The sequence below is a fragment of the Melospiza melodia genome, chromosome 18, assembly GCF_035770615.1.
Source record: "Melospiza melodia melodia isolate bMelMel2 chromosome 18, bMelMel2.pri, whole genome shotgun sequence".
NCBI classification, from domain to species: Eukaryota; Metazoa; Chordata; class Aves; order Passeriformes; family Passerellidae; genus Melospiza; species Melospiza melodia.
This window is the reverse complement of record NC_086211.1, coordinates 5,638,015-5,643,312: the sequence shown is the minus strand read 5'-3', so window position 1 is coordinate 5,643,312 and position 5,298 is coordinate 5,638,015. Positions and strand designations below refer to the sequence as shown.

General features: G+C 42.4%; 1 protein-coding gene across 1 annotated transcript in view; it reads left to right on the top strand.

The window, feature by feature from the left end:
* The first annotated feature begins 2,011 nt into the window (after positions 1-2,011).
* The window catches only part of SUN1 (Sad1 and UNC84 domain containing 1), a 33,116-nt gene continuing 29,829 nt past the window's right edge, over positions 2,012-5,298 (top strand). The window contains exon 1 of the mRNA XM_063171817.1: positions 2,012-2,144. The gene's annotated coding sequence lies outside the window, so the exon portion shown is untranslated. The remainder of the gene's footprint in view (positions 2,145-5,298) is intronic.

Here is a 5,298-nt window from a genome sequence, read left to right as displayed (position 1 = left end):
CACCATTGTGGGGTAGAGTGCTGGGGTTTTTTTGCACACACAAATCATGGAAAATCAGGATTCTGATGTGGGTATTTTAAATTATCTGTATTACAGACAGAAAGTGCTCTTTGACTTCTAATTCCCAAGTGCCTTGGCTTTGTGTCAAGTCTAAAAACAGACTCAGTGGGGGTTGTTCGTGCTCCTTATGCTGTAGGAAGTGCTCATGTTTGTTGTCCATCTGACCTAACTTTACCTTTTCAGGCCTGTGACATAGTTGTTAACCAAGCCATGATCTGTTTACAGCAATGTCTACTTGCCTTCCCAGAGAAACATTTGAGACAGATTACACACACAAGACAAGTTTTATTCCTAGCTTAAAGGCACAGTCAAACTTCTGGCCACTTCTCCACAAAACACTGGCTTGCTTTGAAAATTCTCCAAAAAGGGACAATAACACTAATGATGCAGAATAGTTGAGGAGTTTCTTATGGATCCAAAAGCTATTGTGCATTCCTGTAGAATAGGATACTCATTTTAGGCCCTTTGTACTGTCTTTGAAGTTCAGCTTTCTTTTAATGAAAAGCTGAAGTACAGCTGTTCCTGTACTGAGCAGCATTTTAATTGACTAAAAGCTATTAACTATTTAATTCACTAAATGGAGGGACAGCTAAAATTCTTACATGGCAATATATATAGAAAATATAAATTTATATAATAAGGCAATGTGAGTGAAGTAAAGAATCCCTAGAAAACATTAAATAGAGTGAAGAGGTGGAGTCTCCAGCTTTGGATATATTCAAAATCTGAGTTGATGCAGCTCTGAGAAACCTGTTCTGCCTGAGCCTGTTGGGCAGGAGTGGGACTACATACAGCATCTCCAGAGGCCTCTTCCAGCCTGACTATTCTGTGGTTCCATGAAATTGTTTCCTTAGTCTAATCAATTATTAAAAAGCCAATTAAATTAGACTGGAAATAGACTGTGCTACCAGAGACCTTGTTCTCAAAATAGCCTTTCAAAGCACTGCAAAGCAGCAGGTTCCTGCAATACAACCTAAAGTCTGACTTCAGCAGCAAGCACTCAGTTCTTATGGTAAAGTTCCCTTGAAAGTCCCCTAATTAAATCCTACTTAATGATACTACTACAGGCATGATATTTTTAGCTTTTTATGTTGACAAAATGTAGATTCTTTACCACTGATTAACAGCCTCATGATAGCTGCAGTACAAATGTTGGTCAAGTGCATTTAATTACTCTTGTGATCCAAAGCAGAGATGTTTGCAAACCCAACTTCAAATGTGGGATGAGAGAAGAGAACATTCGTGGTTGACATGGAATCTGGTCAAAGTTTTTCAAGATGTTCTAAAGCTGGCACACAAATAGTAAGAGCTGAAGTATTCATCAAGCTTGATATCTTCAGCAGGCTGGGAATAATTTTTTCCTCCATATGTTAAACATTTTGTTATCTTTCAGAGCAGTCCGTTGTGGGATGCCTCACAAAGAAAAATCTCCACATTATCCAACAAACCAGCTTTTTCTTCAGAGCCAGGAGAGCTTGTTAAAATGAAAATTCTAATAGTCCTTCTAGAGACATGCTAAACATCAGCTTGATCTTGTTTGTGTGTGTGTGACAAACTGGGGATCTGCCACTACATCCTTTTATTAGGTCTTCTGGGTGTAGGACTTGACAATGTGCTAACCTTGCTTGTAATTTACTGTATTTCAACTTATATAACCCAAATTTCTTAAATCCCTTTACAAAAATTTACTGAGTCTCCTGTGGATGGTTTATGAGTCTGGATTTTAGTCATTTTCTTTGAGACTCAACTTTCATCTTCAATCTTTTACTGGACCAGTAGGAACTCAACTAAAATATTTTAGGTTTTTTTTCCTGTTTGGCCAGATCAGCTCTTATATTTTCTAGATTTAATTAGTGCACATTACAGAATGTCACTGGCACTATATGCATTACGTCACTTTTAAGCTAAGGCAATTTTGGGGAGCAGAGCTGTTATCTCAAACTTTCAGGCACTTTAGATAAGCAGCCTTTAGCCCTGCCCTTCCTGTGACGAGCAGCTGGGCCTCTGTCTTCGTCCCTGTAAGCCAGAAGATCTGCTGTGCAGGATCCTGGGACTTGGATTCTCAGCAAAACAGAGGTTTTTAGGTAAGTGCATGCATTTGTCTAACTGAATATAGAATCTTTTATATATTTGTTAACTACCTTGCATAGATTGAATTAATTAGACATTGAGAGGGCACTGACAAATGAGATAACCAAACTTTGAGACAGGGTCTACATCAGAGAGCATTTTAGGAGAGGCTGGTGGTGAGGTGTGCTCCAGATCCATCCACTTCTCCTCCATGTGAGTCCATCCAGGCAATGTGCAGATTTCCAGGAACTCTCTGGCAGATTGCAGACTCTCTGCAGGTGTCCAGCCCTGCAGGGTCATGTGAGCCCACAGGAAGGTGCCCTAATGCACCTCTCTGCTTGTGTCAGCAGCCTGCTCCCAGACACTGACCTCCAGCTCCAACTGCAAAGTTATTATAGGCTGTAATAACAGATCACAGCTCTAATCTAATCTCTACACAGAGAAATTTAGCTATTAAGGTATAATAAGTTAAAACCAATAGAAACCAGAAAGAATTAGTATAGTCCATAGTACTGTTTTACTACATAAGACTATGATAAAACTATCCAGTTATACTACAGTATAACCATAACAGGTATTTATGTCATTATGGTAGAAGTTATTTATTTATTTATTTATTTATTATAAGTAAATTGTACTATAATAGTTCTATATAGAAAGGTAAGAGTTCTGATGGGCTATTGCACAGGCTTTATCTTGCTGGGGGAAGCCCCTTGTCTGCACCACACAAACACACCAGAGCACTGCCCCAGAAATAAAGGAACATCTTGGCTTTGGAAAGCCAACTGCTGGCTTGAGAGCAGTCAAGCCTCTGTTTCATCTGCAGAATCTGTGCTAGGATCCCTGCAAGGGAAGGTGAGCAACTGTTTGCTAGAAGAGTGGATCAGAGCTGGTCCTGCTGGATACATCATGGACTGCTCTGTCTCAGCCCTCCATGTGAATCTCTAACCATGTTTTAAAAAGAGAGAAAGAAAAATAAATGAAAGAATCTTCATTATTAGGCATCTGAAGGATCAACAAAAATTACAGTTAACAAGCTTGTGTCCATTTACTGGGATCAATCCCCCAGAGAAGCAGGAGCTGAGCTGAAGCAGCAGATGAGAGCTGTGAGGAGAGCGGCTGCTCTGCCTGCCTGCCTTGGGTGTAATCGGCTTTTCTTGTTAATGTCTGAAATCCCTGTAAGGCAGGACCACGGAGATCCAGGGACAAAACTGATCTGAAGTGCTCTGCACCCCCTTCACCTGATAACCCAACTGCTCTGGATGCAGCACCCACTGCCTTTGGCTGGGGGGAGTGGGGAAAGGACCCCGCTGAGCTTAACCATAGAGGGATGCAGGTGGTGAGAAACCTTTTCTTTAATGAGCAGGAAATCAGATTTACAGATATCTCAGGTGATTTTCATACTACTACATATATATGATGATCTGCCCAGCCAAGGTCACCAGTCCCATCCTGTGCAGCAGCATGCCATGCCCAGTACCACCAGTCAGAAACACCTGGCTGCACTGGTTTCTGCCACATTTGGCAGAAGGAGGATTTGCCCCTTTTGATAGCAAGGAGCAGAATGTGGAGCACAAGAGATTTGCTAGGTGTGACTGCAGGAGAGCACTGGGAATGGGAATCATAGTGGGAAGGGAGAAATAATGTGGGAAAAAGGGAAGGGAAGGGAAGGGAAGGGAAGGGAAGGGAAGGGAAGGGAAGGGAAGGGAAGGGAAGGGAAGGGAAGGGAAGGGAAGGGAAGGGAAGGGAAGGGAAGGGAAGGGAAGGGAAGGGAAGGGAAGGGAAGGGAAGGGAAGGGAAGGGAAGGGAAGGGAAGGGAAGGGAAGGGAAGGGAAGGGAGGGGAAGGGAGGGGAAGGGAAGGGAAGGGAAGGGAAGGGAAGGGAAGGGAAGGGAAGGGAAGGGAAGGGAAGGGAAGGGAAGGGAAGGGAAGGGAAGGGAAGGGAAGGGAGAACTAGAGAAATATCGTCCTTGGATTGGTTTGGCCCTGTATTGCAGTTTCCCCATACCTGGTGTCAGTTAAGAAAGCTCTTTTTCTCTAAATTCTTAACTGCCCTCTACAATGTTAAAAATTGAACATTTTTAATATGGTCAAATTTTCTTCTTACTGACCATTTTTCTCTATACACTTCAACTTAGCCAATTAAATTGTCAGCCCACTTTACATTCAGAATTTGTTTGAGGCTGAGAAATCTTGAAGGAATTTTTGTTTGCCTCAGAGCAGTTTCTTCTGAAATGTGGAAAAATTAACTCCCTGTACACAGCTTGTTTTAACAAAACCAGGACATCTGACCAAGTTTCCCTTAAATCCTGGAAACTTAAAACAAGTTCTATTGCCTCTTATAGCTGTGAAATGGAGGGAAAACTGAGCTTCAGCCATCATCCTCCATCCAGCCTCTTGGCCTGGTTGTGATGGAAAAACAACTGCTCAGGACAAGTCAGAGCAGCCTGGGAAGCTGGCAGTGCCCTGGGAGAATGACATGCCTTGTCCTGCCAGAGCTCAGTCCTGCCTGCCCTGCCTGGGCTCCAGGGAACAGGATGGGAATCACCCCTCAGAGGGCCTGGCCTCACACCACCAAGGAATTTCAAGGAGATTTAAACTAAGAGGTGATTTTGCCCTGAGTATCTTAAGCTTTTAAATATTATCTACTCTTAAGACAGGAAAACAGGTATGGAGTAAGTACAGAAAGAGAAGGAGTGGCCAGAAAACTTTGATTCTGCAAACCACTCATATATGCAGGGAGGAGGAGACTGGTGCAGGGCTGCACATCTGACCAAACCAGACACTGGCTTCCAAGTGTCACTGGGGTCAGCTCAGCTTTGGCTGCAGCGTCTTAAAACTGACACATAGCTGGAGCAAAGCACTTCTAAAAGAAACAGGAATTGCCCAAAATCAGTGCTACAATAATATCAGCTAATACCTTAAGTGAATGTGTTTATCTTGCATTTTCTGTTTCTTAAGGATTAGCTGCCTTCTCTCATTTTGTATCCAAACATTTGGATTATTTGATAATTACATATTTATTAGCCAGTCTTTCACAACAAGCTGAGTCATTTCTCTCACATACAAGTAAACAACAACTTATGGCCTGGTTAGCCTTTCCCAAGTGACAAATTCTTTATTCTATTCACTGATATTGCACCATCCCTGCCAGCTGGGCCCACAAGAG